Source organism: Notamacropus eugenii, chromosome 5 (genome assembly GCF_028372415.1).
Source record: "Notamacropus eugenii isolate mMacEug1 chromosome 5, mMacEug1.pri_v2, whole genome shotgun sequence".
In the NCBI taxonomy this organism is placed as follows: domain Eukaryota; kingdom Metazoa; phylum Chordata; class Mammalia; order Diprotodontia; family Macropodidae; genus Notamacropus; species Notamacropus eugenii.
Window position 1 is genome coordinate 258,029,591 of NC_092876.1, and position 13,967 is coordinate 258,043,557.

General features: G+C 40.5%; 1 protein-coding gene across 2 annotated transcripts in view; it reads left to right on the forward strand.

Annotated features, from left to right (window-relative positions):
* The first annotated feature begins 2,449 nt into the window (after positions 1 to 2,449).
* The window catches only part of NAB1 (NGFI-A binding protein 1), a 58,805-nt gene continuing 47,287 nt past the window's right edge, over positions 2,450 to 13,967 (forward strand). Inside the window, exon 1 of one of the 2 annotated variants that reach the window (XM_072612688.1) lies at positions 2,450 to 2,794. The gene's annotated coding sequence lies outside the window, so the exon portion shown is untranslated. The remainder of the gene's footprint in view (positions 2,795 to 13,967) is intronic. The other variant, XM_072612687.1, reaches the window with a different exon arrangement.

Genomic DNA, 13,967 nt, shown 5'->3' on the forward strand with positions numbered 1-13,967 from the left:
TGTATGAATACCAAGAAGAACTACTAGAGATTCTACCATTTACCTTTAGAAGAGACTTTTAACACATCACAAGAGGGAAAAAAAGAAGAAAAAGAACCTGTCCAGACATATTTGCACTCAGGGATCATGTATACAGTGCTGACCAGGCACATTCAAAGAAAATTTCATGCAGCTTCCCCCGAGTCTGGCAAGTAATCCATTGTGGACGACTATAACAGTGCAGGTAAAATTATTAAGGTTGATTCATGAATCCTTAGCTGAACATTCTGATAGAAAAGAAAGTTATTTTTTACTTAGTGATTCTAACAAAGCCTCAGGCTTCCAGGGGGCTAGAAGAATGAGACCACACATCCATTTCTTTGTAATTCTTCTGGTAAGAGACAATGTTTACCTATGACTTTCCAATCCATCCAAGATTCTCTATTTTAAAATAAACTTGTCCAGTAGAGTATATGGAATGAAAAGGTGAAAAAAAATGTCTTCCTTCTTAGCAAGAAGATGACCATAGTTGTAATTAAGTGGTTAATTAGAGAAGCCAAAGGAAACCAAGGAGATTGGGTCCTGGAGTCTGGCTTGCTTTGTGACCTGTAGGAGGGGTTTCTCCAGCTGAAGAAGTGTCAGGAAATAAGCAATCTTGTCCACTGTGCAGTATCAACTTAATTACTCCAAACAAAAGCTGCCATTCCTGGAATCTCCAATAAATATTGGAAAAAGAAGCTAAAATCTAGTTATAGTTACTCCCTTGTTGCATTATTCTGTTCTATAGTTAGTTCTGTTTTGTTTTGCAGGAAAACTGTTTTTAATGATGGCTTTTTCTTGCCACGGTTTCCACATTAAGATCTCTTATGCAGAATTTCTCTTTCAAAAGAATTCCTTTTATCCACATCAACAAAGCAGGTTTAGTATGGGCTGACAGCCAGGATGTGGAAATGGTCTCATATAAAAATGGATGTTTTAATGGTATTTGTTAAAACAGGATTCTACCTGCAAGTGCAGTGGTTTCATATTCGAACAATGTCTTTTTAGCTTAAGGAGTACTTATAATCGTGAAGTTCAGAACTATTTAATTTTCTTATTTTGTCAGAGGAGGAAAATATAGACGATGTCTTCAATTTTTTTTAAGGTACCAGAAATATGCAGTCAGTGGTATTTTAATCTTGTCTTTGGTTAGAAAGTTTACAAAAATCAAATCAAAACAAAAAATTCTGCGGAGGGGCATAGGAAATTCTATCTTTAACACTTCCCACATACCTTGCTGGTGCCATCGGATTCTAAACTATAAATGCAGAAACATTAACAAGGAAAGTGAAAGGAAAGATTTTCATTAAGAGTAAGAAGGCTGAAATTCTATCCCGAGTTATCTTCGGCTCCCAACAGTTTAGCTTTTCTCCTAAAGGGTGTATGTCGCTCTAGAGCCAAAGGGTGGTTAGGGTTTACAGACGAATCAAATGGACTGCTTTCTCTTTGCCCAGCACAGATCACCAACCTCCACTAACCTCAGTGCCCTGCACCTGCAGCTCTATTCCATACCCGCCCCCCATAGCCCCCAGTCCCTTTTTAGTCATCAAAGCTTGTTTCCTGGCTGGAAGAGTTCACTTTGACAGCTTGCAAAGAGAGAGCGAGGTTTGGTCCTAGACCTTGGCACAATTCCTTTTGTGATGTTGACTCTACTCGGGAAGAAGGGAGATTCCATCCCAGAGGAGTAGTGTTTGTGTGTGTGTGTGTGTGTGTGTGTGGTGGTGGTGGTGGTGGTGGTGGTGGTGGTGGTGGTGGTTAGATACACCCTCCCTTCACCTCTGGGAAGGAGGATTTGACAGGGCGTGCTCTTGGAATGGCCATGGCAAACCTCACGCGTTTGACAATTTAAAAAATGCAGAGTAAATTCTCCCTCTTGATCTCAGCAGCTGCGGATCCAGGCCTGAGGCAACAACTGCTTCTCCCTGCTCCCCGTTTCTTCCTTCCCTCTTTTCGCTTTTAAGAAGCAGCGGGAGCCGGATCGGAGCGGGAGAGGGAGCGGGAGCGGGAGCCCTGCTCCTCCCAGGGCGTCCCTCTCGGTCCTTCCCTTCGGGGGTGCCAATAGGTGGTACTCGCTATTCCGGGGAAGGGAGGGGACGGGAAGGGAAGGCCAGAGATGGGGGAGGGTTGGCAGAGGGAGGAGGAAGGTGGTGGGAAGCGGGCAGCAGCTTCAGCCTCAGCGGCAGCCACCCCCGCCCCTGCGGCTGCCCACGCCAGGATCTGCGTCACACGGGCCGTGTGTGGGAGGAAGACCGAGCAGCAGCGAATGTAGCAAGAGCGGAATCTCCCAATGTGACAGCTAGGGGGGGTGGAGGAGGCGGCGGCGGAGGGGAGCGAGAGAGCGGGAGGGAAGGAGGGAGCGGGGCGGGGGGAGGGGACCCGGGGGCGTGGGGGAGGGGGTGGGTTGTGGCTGGCAGGCCGGGAGGGAGGCGCTGCTGCCTCTGCCGCCGCTGCTGCTGCCGCTGCCGCCGCCGCCGCCCGCCCCGCTCGGCTCCTCCGCGCACTCCGCCGCCAGCCCAGCGCCAGCGGTCCCCCAGAGCCGGCGGGGCGCGCGCGGGGAGCCGGGGAGAAGGGGAGGAGGAGGAGGAGGAGGACATGATGGGGGTGCATTGAAGAGGGGGGAGGAGAGAGGCTCCCACCACCTTCCCCCCCAGATGGGAGAGGAGGAGTCTCCGCTGCCGCCGCTGCCCGGAGAGCGCTGGGGGGAAAGCGATTGGCACTAAGTTCGGAGTTGGGGCAAGCTCGGGAGAGAAGAGAGACAGCTGCAGCCTCCTGCAAAGTAGGTATCTAACCCCCCTCTGCAGGGCGTGTGTGTGCCAGCCGCGGCCTCTCCCCGTCCTTCCCTAGATAGAGACCCCCCCCAGTCCGCTCCCAGCCACTTGTTGGCACAGTGTCTGCAGTCCGGGCCACTTGTTTGGCCTGAGTGTGTGTGGGGGGCCGTACTGGACCGAGCGCCGGAGTTGAGTTGGTGGCTTTAGTGTGGGGGGATCGGGAGGGAAGGAAAGGAGTAGAAGAGGAGAAGGCGGACCTCTGAGGAAAGAGGGTCCCCCCAGACTCGCCCCCCACCCCCAAGTTTGCTGCCTGGCTTGAGCTGACTTGTGCTGCTGCTGCTGCTGCAGATCGCCGGAAGGAGAGGGCGGAATCCTGCCCGTGTGGGTGATTCCCAGAGAAAATCCAGCGCAAAAAGGGACCGGGGGAGAGGCGGCCGGCACGGGGGGCGGCCCCGCGTTGTCTCTTTGTGCCCTCGGGGAGCTGGGAATGTGCCTTACTCGGCTTTTAGCTGCGGAGAACCCCGGGTAAAGTCTTCCACCCGTGTTCGTGTCTGCTCCGGAGCGCTGCATAGCTAACGATCTGCAATTCTAGTTATATCCCGACCGTGCTTTTTTAAACCCCTAAACTTGGTGCAAGTGCCAGAAAACCTTACCTTTTTTATTTCCGAACCTTGTTTTGGATTTTCCCTCTACTGACTCTTTGAGGAAAATTTCAGTTTTGATTGAAAGTGCCACTAAAAAAAATTCTAAAACTCATCCTCACTTGCTGAAACCGCACATACATTAGGCGAACACAAGTAGGACTTCGGGGACATGAAATGTAGCGTATGATATTATGTATCTTTAGAATCAGACATGCACCGTCCTGCTGCACTCTTAGCACGCTAGCCTTTAGTTCGCTTGCATGGTAACGAGCCAACTTGGAAAAAAGGTGCGGACAGCCTAACTTTTAGCTGATTTTGAACACTAACAGAAAGCAGGTTTTGAAACAGGTTGACTCAGGGATCGTCTTATCACCCTACCAAATATGAGGGTCTTGGAAAAATTCTGGATAGTTGCCAATTTAAATTTCTGTACATTTAGGGGTAGCCTGTCCCCATCAGCAGGCTTGCTCAGTTTACAGTCTGCAAACTTAGAAAGGACAAAGATCAGATACATTCTCAGGACCTTGTTCTGAAATATTTTGGCAGCCCCTCAAGAGATAGTATTAGATTACATAGGAACTGAAGAGTGAATTACACATGGTTCACTGGTAGTGAGGGAATGGTTAATTGCTTTGTTGGTTAGAGAAGTCTACATGTACAAAATTACCTGATTAGATTTTAAGTCTCCAGACAATTTATAAATTTTTTTCTTCTACATACTGATTTTTAAAACCTGCTGATTAGCTACCTGTCAACTTTCCTCTTTGTGCCTGTACATTTTAAAATAGATGTATTTGAAGAAAGGGTATACAGGATTTGCTTCTTTTATTTTTGGGTGGAGGCTATTGTCTTCACCAACTCTAAGAGAACTGCCTCTGATACAATACAAGAGCTACTAGAAGTGGATTTTGTAGTCCAAGGTATCTCTTTTTCTGTACTTTATGAGTAGAATTGTGCTTCATCTCCTAGGGGTGTGTGTGTAAGTATAAAAGTATATTCTTAAATTTGTTCCTTCAGGTTCATTACCATGTAAAGTAGGTTGCTTCTCCTATGGGTTTACAGTTTGTTAGCAAGGTCAGCATTCTTTCCCCTTGTATTTGCAGTTAGAATATGGAATTCTAAAAGGAAATAATTTCAAAGAACTTTTGAAAGATTTCCTGTTTGATTTTCTTATTCTTTCTACCACCTTCCAGGTAAAGATAACAGGTCATCTTTGTTAAATGTCATCATTCAGCCTTAGTGACCTTTTGTTGTATGTGAATGTATCAAAAACAATAAATTTAATTTAAGACCAGTATGTTTGAAGCATTATTGATTTTTCCAGCCTACTAACTGCAGAAGGGATTCCTATACCAAAAATCCTTTGCAATACTATTCTGAGATAAATGAATAGCATAAGCATCCTAATCTAAACACCATTGTTTTTAGTTGTACTTGAAAATTATTAGAATAATTGAGCAATCACCAGCTAAATTAGCTTTTAATTCTCCTCTCCTAGGATCAATAAATAAAACCATTATCTTTTAGATACCCGTTGTATTTTTTTTTTTAAAGAAAGAAACCCTCACTAGATGTTATTCTTCTTGAGATGCTATTTAAAGAATACTAGTGGAGCATTTTTTAAACTCTGCTTTAGCCATGAACACATTGGTTTATTATTAGAGACTTTCTGGTTTTTTACTGTGAATGTTTTAGAGGAAGAATTTATTTATCTGCACTAAGGAAAAGAACAGCTTGAAGAATTGGTTGCATGAACTTTAAATATGTAAAGAGAGAATATGGAGGGAGGGAAAAAGAAAGTAGGTCGGATTTTTGTGCCTGCTGACCCAGACAGTATCTTAAGGCATAGGCCTTTTATCTTCCATATAATGATCATGATGACTACTGTATTTATATATTTAAAATGAAGACTTTTTAAAGATGCTTAAATGTGAAGATATACTATATTTACTTTAGTATTATGATCCTTTGGATTGGTTATTTTTATGAAAATTAACATACTGAATAAATCTTAGATTTAGGCCTTATGCACATTGAACTTGTGTAAGTATATTTGTTGGGGAATTTATGTATACATACACATACATATATATATGTGTGTGTGTATATGTTACATAATAAATACTCAATCAGCACCCACTCAAGCATAGAAGGAATGCTAGTCTTTGCTTTGGATTTATTTTTATCTTAACTACTTCTTTCATTGTCTTGAGTAGTAGAGTTAGGAATAGTACAAGTATTGTATTAAATGCAAATTCCCTTCTTGATCTGACATATTCAGTTCCTCCTACCCTTAGTGAAGTACTAGAATTTAATATGAATATAATAATGGAGCAAATAGGAAAGTTGAGAAATTGGTGTGTGTAAAAAAAGGGAGTAGAAAACCCTATTCTTCAGTTCATTTTCACTTAATACTATTCTATGACTGTTGAATTTTTGTAGCTAATCAGAAACTCCTAAATTGCTTGCATTTTCTTGTCCTTTATTTGGACAAAATTTGCATTATGTCTTCACTGAGTAATTTGGCTTTTCCTTTAAGTATTTAATTACAGAGGACTCAAACTTAAAATATGAAGTAGATAGAATATACTTTTAAAAAAGGATGTCAGTGTTTGGTACAGTGGAAGAAGGCTTTTGTCTATACCCTAAGAAGATGGCTATATATAAGGATATGTGTGTATAAAGTCAGACCTGTTATTTCATTGGTATGAAGAGTTTCCATTGAGGGGATGCAAGTTGACACCTATTCTGCAATTTGCACTTTCAGAGAATTTCATGTGAGCATTGATGCTGATAGGTTAAATGACTTATCTAAGGACTCACAGGCAGCAGTTGTCTGTAGTAGTAGGTCTTAAACACAGCCTTTTCCGATTAGGAGGCTGGATCTCTCCATTCACTGTGCCATGCCACTTCTCAGTACATTATTATGGAAATAATAATTAGCCTTTGTAAATTAATTGTGTTAATCTAGTTAAACTAATTGTGTTATTTCCCCTGTTTTAGGTAACAATTTAACATCTTATTTACACATGAATGTTTTTTAAAGGGGTCTGGAGGAAGTAATTTTAAAATTTGAGCCTTTATTTAGAATATAAGAAAATGAGAGTTCCTTCTACAGAATATTACCATTTATTTCTTTAGAGATGCATGTTTAATTTTTCGCGGAATGTCAAACATTTGCACTAACTTGTTTTTGTAATGAACACTAACAGTGTCAGAACTTCTACCTTTTTCAGCTTTTCCTGATAACTATTCCTTGAATGGTTAAAGTAATAATAAACCTCAAAAATTAATATAGGTAGCCTCAGATTTAGGGTGAAAAAAAAGTTCAGTTGTAAATTAGTTGATTGAACCTTGGAACATGTTTTTCTTGTAGAAACGATGCTATGAAATGGTAGTTTGGTTGTCTCACTGGTCCACAAAAATTTATTTAACCCGGAATGTAGTAGAAGAAATAGTGTTCATCGAGACCTGGGAATATAGAATGTAGACTACTGGAAGGACCTTTTAGGCCAAATTTCAAATTAGATAATGCTTATCTTTATGTTTCCAAGTCCCTTTTACGTCCATTTCTTTAGTTTTTTAGGTTCCCAGTGGTGTGATGCTTCCCATTGAAGAAGTCCATTCACTTACTCCCTCCCCCCACTTCTCCAATATGCCCCAGGCTCCAGAATGAATGCTTTTCTCCGACCTGCTCTGAAAATGCCCATTCCCTCTGTGAAGAAGCTAGGAGTTAGCAAGAAAACAATTTGATCAAACAAATTCATGCTAACATGTAAATGAGACCCTGTATAAATATTCTAATTACATTTTTTTCAAAAAAAAATGCTCAACCTGAATTAATCTACAATTGGTAGAATTTTTGAATAGTGTCATGTGGGGAGTTATTTTTGGTTTCTGCAGAGTTAGGTCAGCTCCATTCGTATGTGTGTCTTCAAGATTAGTTTCTGATGCTGTTTTTGACTTTTTACAATTTCTCCCCTTCCCCCACTTTTAGAAAATTCCATCTATTCAGCAAAATCTCCAATTGTGTTGTGTTTGTTTTTCCAGTCACTAAAGAAGCAGCAGCCACAGGGGCTCAGACCACAGGGTTTGGTTTGGGTACATGGGCCATTTTAAAACTGGGTATTTGTAAATTGAGAATGTCTGTACTGGACATCAGATCTGTAGCTTCAAAATGAAGAAGATCCAGGATCACTTATTACTGCTTGAGCTCTCTTTTATAATTTGCATGCTAGGATATTATTACCACCTTAATTTGAGGGTAACATGTTTTGTTCTTTTTTTTAATCAGATTTTAATTACATGAAGTTGTTATGTTTAGGGGAACATGATTTGATCTGTCCTATGCCATATTATTATGAAGATTTATGGACTATTCTTTTGGAGAAGATGATATGTTGAATATAGAAGGATGCAAAGGGTACAAGTAAGAAAAAAGCCTAGTCTACTTTAAGCTAATGATTTATTGAAACTCCAACAAAGGATAACATCTTCCTAGAACTTTATTGATTTCTGGCCCAGTCATGACAGGGGAGAAAGGGTGGGGTCATTCAACCTTCTTTTACTCTATAAATATTTTTATCTCCTACTGTGTCGAAGGTACCATGCTAGGGTTTGTGGGAAATACAAACACAAGTAAGGTTCATTGGCCTTGTGAAACTTCTAAACTAAGGGAGCTTGGATATGTATACAGATAATTATAAGAGAAAGAAGGAACCCATTTTTCTTGGGTAGGAGTGTGAGGGAAGATATTATTTAAAAAGTGGCATTTAAGCAGGGCCTTGAAAGAGGGATAGGACGTTGATAGGTAGAAGTAGACAGGGAAAAGCCTAATGGCATAGGAGATACAGTACCAACCTTGGAGTTAGGAAGATCTGGGGTCATATCTTGCCTTTATCACTAGCTCTATCCCCCTGGGCAAGTCACTTCTCAGTGAACTCATTTGTAGAATTAGGATATAGTACCTGAAAGCTCCTACTTTGGATCATAGATTTAGAGCTGGAAAGAGCCCCCCTGTCCTTAAGACTCTAGCCCCCTCATTTAACAGAGGCAAAGTGAGATTAAGTGACTCATCTAGGATCATACAGTTAGTTCAAAATCTGAAGCAGAATTTGAATGCAGATCTGTGATTGTTTTTGAAGCTCAGATTAGATAATGGATGTAAAGTACTTGGCCAAGTTTAAAGTGCTCTATAAATTCTAGCTTATTATTATATTAGGACAGAACGTGAGTAAAGGTGAACTGGAAGGAAGGTACATGTCACATTTAGGGAATGACAGGTAATGTAGTTTGATTGGAACTTAAAATACCTCTAAGATAGTAGGAGATAAGGGAGTTTGTGGTTGTTTGTCAGAGAGGATCTCAAATGCCACAATACAGGGTTTGGATTTTATACAGGGTTTGGTAGACCACGTATGTGGGAAGGATACTGCTGAAGATGTTTGGTTGTTGTTTTTAAGTAGTAGAATAATAAAATCAGAGCTTTACTTTCAGAAGATTCATCTGACAGATTAGAGGTTAGAAGTGGGGAGACTAGTTATGAGGCTGTTGCAAAGTGGTCCAGGTAAGTAGAGGTAATTAGGGTCTGAACTAGAGTGGTCGCCAATGGGAATAGAAAAGATAGACCTTGTTTAAATGGCATTTCAGGGACAGAATTGACAGAACTTAATGATTATTTGGATGATGGAGAGAAGAAATACAAAGAAATTGCAAGACTTTGAACCTTGATGACTGGGAGAGAATAGTGGGGAACAGGAAACAGGAAAAGGGAAGCCAGGAATGCGCTTTGGAGAGGATAGTGGTGGGGTAAGATGGAGTGAGCGTCTGGCAGGGTGGGGTTTGGTCTTATATGCAAGTTTGAAATGTTTACAATGTGTCTAGGTTGATATTACCAAGTTGAAATGAGAGACTAGCTCAGGAGAGGTATGTTAAATTGAACAAAGATGACAGGTGAAACAGGTTAGAATGCAAGGGAGAACATGTAGAGAGAGAAGAGAAAAGGGTGGCAAGGAACCAAAGAAAAAGTAATCAGAAAGGGGGGAGGGAGGCGGGGAACAAAACTGGATCATATAATGTTTATTACGGAGGCCAAAAGAAGAGAATTTAGAGGACTGAGGGTAACCTACTAGGAAGAAGAAAAAGAAAATTACCAAGGGTTTGGTAATTAAGAGATCATTGGTGACTTTTTAGAGAACAGTTTTAGTAGAGTAGTAGGGACAGAAGCCAGAATGCAAGGATCTTTATACGTATTGAGAACGAATTGGAAGAACCTTTTAGAGCAGATGGCCAAGGCCTTTCTAGCCCAGTTCCCGATCACCCCAAGTTTGAAGAACTTCTGGGAAGTTTGCTTGATCCTGGGCTATATTTGTCATGGCTCTAGGATCCAGCAGGGATTGGTCCCTGGGGAATTTTAATGGACTAAAAGGGACTTTTCCTTCCTCTAGGATTTGGCACATATGTTGTGGTCCCTGATGTTTCTTACTCCAAATAACCAAAGTATAATTCATTAGCATTTGAGAATTACTCATTAGCATTTTGAAGAGACTAAAGATTTTAACCAGCCTTTAATGGAAAAGGTTTTTAACTCTGAGCCAACAGTATTCTTTCTCTAGGAAAGACCAGATTGGAGAGTAATAAAGAGAAGGTAGGAAAAGGTTTTGGTGTGTAGTGGTGCCAGTAAGGGTCTGGTTTAGTTTTTGAACACAATATATCTTGGTGAATGGTTTCTCTTAAGCTCATGGAATTCATGAAAAGGTTGCACAGCATGCTTGTTCCAGGATACTCTTAAAAAGCAAAGTACAACTTAGCAGTTAGCTGTTTGTTACAGTAGAAGCCTAGTCTTCAGAGGTTGTGTAAAGGGGCTTTTGATATTTGCTTTATTCAGGAGGAATGCCAAATCAATGCTTCCTCTTGCCCTAATTGGCTCCTCATTAGAAAATAATTATACCATAGACTTCAGGAACATGGGAAATATTGTCCTATAGAATTTTCTTTTAAATCAACTCTAAATTAATGTCTAAGTGGTGGGTATGTAAGTGATCACAGTGGCCTTTGTGAAACAAGCATCCCTACAAACTCAAGAGCAGAGAGCTGAAGAAGTGGGACAGAGAGGTGAGAGGAGTCTTTTCCTTGCATTAAACATGGGTGTTGAGTTATCCTATTTTCTTTTGTATGAAATCCATTAACTTTTACTGGTTTATCTTTCAGTTAACATATTTCTCTTGAAATTGAAAGCCTGGTCCTGATATTGTGTATGAGAGTAATATGTTTGTTTCCTTTTTCCAGCTCATAAATATTTCCTCCTGGGTGAATGCTTTTCTCTTTGAGTAAATATTCCTTAAATTGGAAGGAAGCGAGGAAGTCTTTTGAGTAGCAGTAATAAGAATGGGGAAGCTGTAGAAACTGATACTTGATCTTTAGTGTTTCCTTTGCTGACCTGATTATATTATTCTCAGGTTTATTATTATCTCTCTGAAAATGAAGATTCAGAAGTTGTATTCTCAGGCAGTACAGCATCAACATTCTCTAATTTTCCATCTCAGAATCTTCTTGGTAGACATGCTCCAATTTCCCCATATAATCTGAATTATTTTTTAAAATAGTATTTTATTATTTTCTAATTACATGTAAAGACAATTTTCAACATTCATTTTTTATAAGATTTTGATTTTCATGTTTTTCTCCCTCCCTTTCACCCTTCCTAAGTGGCAAGCAATCTGATATAGATTATGCATGTGCAATCATGTAAAACATATTTCCACATTAATCTAATTTATTAAACTAAATTTCATTTTTAGTAATATAGCAAAGGTGATCATTGAGGTAGAATTTTTTATTTATAGACAAATCCCACAAGGCTCAGATGATATTTAATAATTTCAGTGTTACTTGATATTCAGTTTGCTAGACTTAATTTTTTTTATCCAATTAGGTATTTTATTCTCTTATTCTAAAACCACCTACCTTTTTTTTTTTTTTTTGCATAACTATTTTTTTCCAGGCTTACATTGTTTCACATATAGGATTAGGAATACAGTTAAGCAGGGTAGACCCACTTGGAAGGTGTAGAGTAGGAAGTCTTGGATTCAAATGCCAGCCCCTACCCCTACTATCAAAAGCTACTTGTGCTACCATGGTTAATCATCTGCATTGCAGAAGTGTTAACAACTGTACTATCTATATGTCACAAGTTTGGGAGGAAAGTACTATTATAACTGATTGTTGTGAGTCTAGGCAGGACAAGAATTCTAGGGAATGGAAGTCATTCAGGGCAGGTACTAAAGACACCTGGAGAGATCCAGAGTCTAGCTGGCAAGAAAGAGTTAAAAATCAACAACACACTCTGACTTCCAGATTCTCCCTCTACCACTATCATTCAGCAATTTTCTTTGCCTTTAAGTTAAGGTTCACTCTATTCAAGGTTACTATCCTGTTCAGACCCTGGTGGTTTATTATCTCCTAACTCTCCACAGGGCATTCTTTTTCTTTTCTGTTCAGTGCCTGCCTCATAAGACTCCTCTCCGCCTCAGCTTCTGCCCTTATACTAGAGGACTTCAGCATAGATATTGATACTCCACAAATATCCTGACTTCCCAGTTTCTTGACCTCAATTTGTGTGACCTACTCTCACTGCAGCTACACACAGAAATGGTTATACTCTTGATCTTGTGATCACACACCAGTGTTCCATTTCCATTTTAATGAACTATGAAATTTCTTCATCAGATCATAATATTTTATCATTTCATTTTTTCCCAATGCCTTATGACCCCTAACCATGTTCTCCATTTTCACTTTGATCTTCAGTCCTTTCTCCTCTCAGTCCTTCCATGGTCATTTCCCCCTGCACTGAGCACACTCTTCTCTCTAATCCTGTCTTGATCCTTTGATGACCAATTCAGCTCTTTCCTCTACAGTTGAATCCCCTGTCTCCTTGTCCTATTACCATGACAGATCCCTATTTTGGATTATTTCTACCATCTACCTCCTTCATTCCTATTCACTTGCATCTGAATAGAGCTGGAGAAAGGCACATAATTATGTTGACTGGGACCACTACAAATTCATGTTACATAATCTCAATTGGGCCCTCCTTGCAACAAAGTCATTCTTTTATGTCTCAATAGTTGTTTTCACCACCCTACTCACCACAAACATCTCATACTCCTCCACCCCTACTTTCTGAAAAAAATTTGAGGCCTTTGACTTCCCACTCCTTATCTTATATCACTCAGATGTCTTCTGCCTTTCTCCTCTTCCTCTCTTGTCTCACATGAAGAGATGACCCCCTAACCCCATTACCAAGGTAAACTCCTCTACTAGGCAATGAGGTGGTCCAGTGATTAGAGTGGCAGGCCTGGAATTGGGAAGACCTGAGTTTGAATGCAGCCTTAGATACTAGCTGTGTGACCCTGAGCAAGTCACTTAACCTCTGTTTGCCTCAGTTTCCTCATCTGTAAAATAGCGATAAGAATAGTATCTCATTTCTAAGGTTGTTGTGAGAATCAAATGAGGTAATAATCATACCGTGTCTGACACAGTAAGTATCATATAAATGTTAGGTATTATTATTACATGTACCTGTGATTCTGTTCATTCTGTCTTCTTTTGCAGATTGACCCCCTCTGTAATCCCTATTGATCTGTCTTTCCCTATCTGTTGTCTCCTTCTTTGCTGCTTATAAACACCCATGTATCCCCCTTTAAAAAAAAAAAAACCCACTCGATCCTGTCATCCATCCCCTACTAGCTCTCATCCTATTTCTCTCTTCCCATTTATGCTAAATTCCTTGAGAAGGATGTTTAAACCAAGGAGCCTGTTTCTGCACCTCTCATTTTCTTCTAAGCCCTGGTTTTCAACCCACCATTTAACAAAAAACTATGTTCTGCAAAATTACCAGCATTCTGGCTTTCAACATCACTATTTAAATGAAAGTGTTCTCTCCCAAATGACCGGTGATCTCTTCAACGCCTAATCTAACAGCCGTCATTCCTTTTTGACCTCTCTGTATAGTATAGCCTTTCATGCTGTTGATGACACTTTTCTTCTGAATTGCTTCTTAACTTTAGGTTTTTGTTATACTTCTCTCTCCCAGTCTCCTTTTGTGACAGCTCCCCAGTCTCTTTTGCTCATTCTTCATCTATCTCATGCCCACTAACTGTGGGTGTCCCCCTGCTGTCTGTGTTGGGCCCTCTTTTGTTCTTTACCTACAGCGTCTCATTTGTTGACCTTGTCAACTCATGGATTTAGTGATCGTCTCCATACAGACTATTTCCAGGTTTATATATCATGTCCCCATCTTTCTCCTGAGCTCCAGCCCTACATCAACCACTGAGTTTTAGACATGTTAAATTGGATGTCTCATAGGCATCTCAAACTCAGCATTTCTCAAGCAGAACTTATCATCTTTTCCCCCAAACCCATCTTCTGAGCACCCTTATTACTGTTGTGGGCATCACCATCCTCCCAGTAACCCAGGCTTGCAATCTTGATTTCATCCTCAACTCCTCACTAGAACTCATCTCTTTTATCCAAT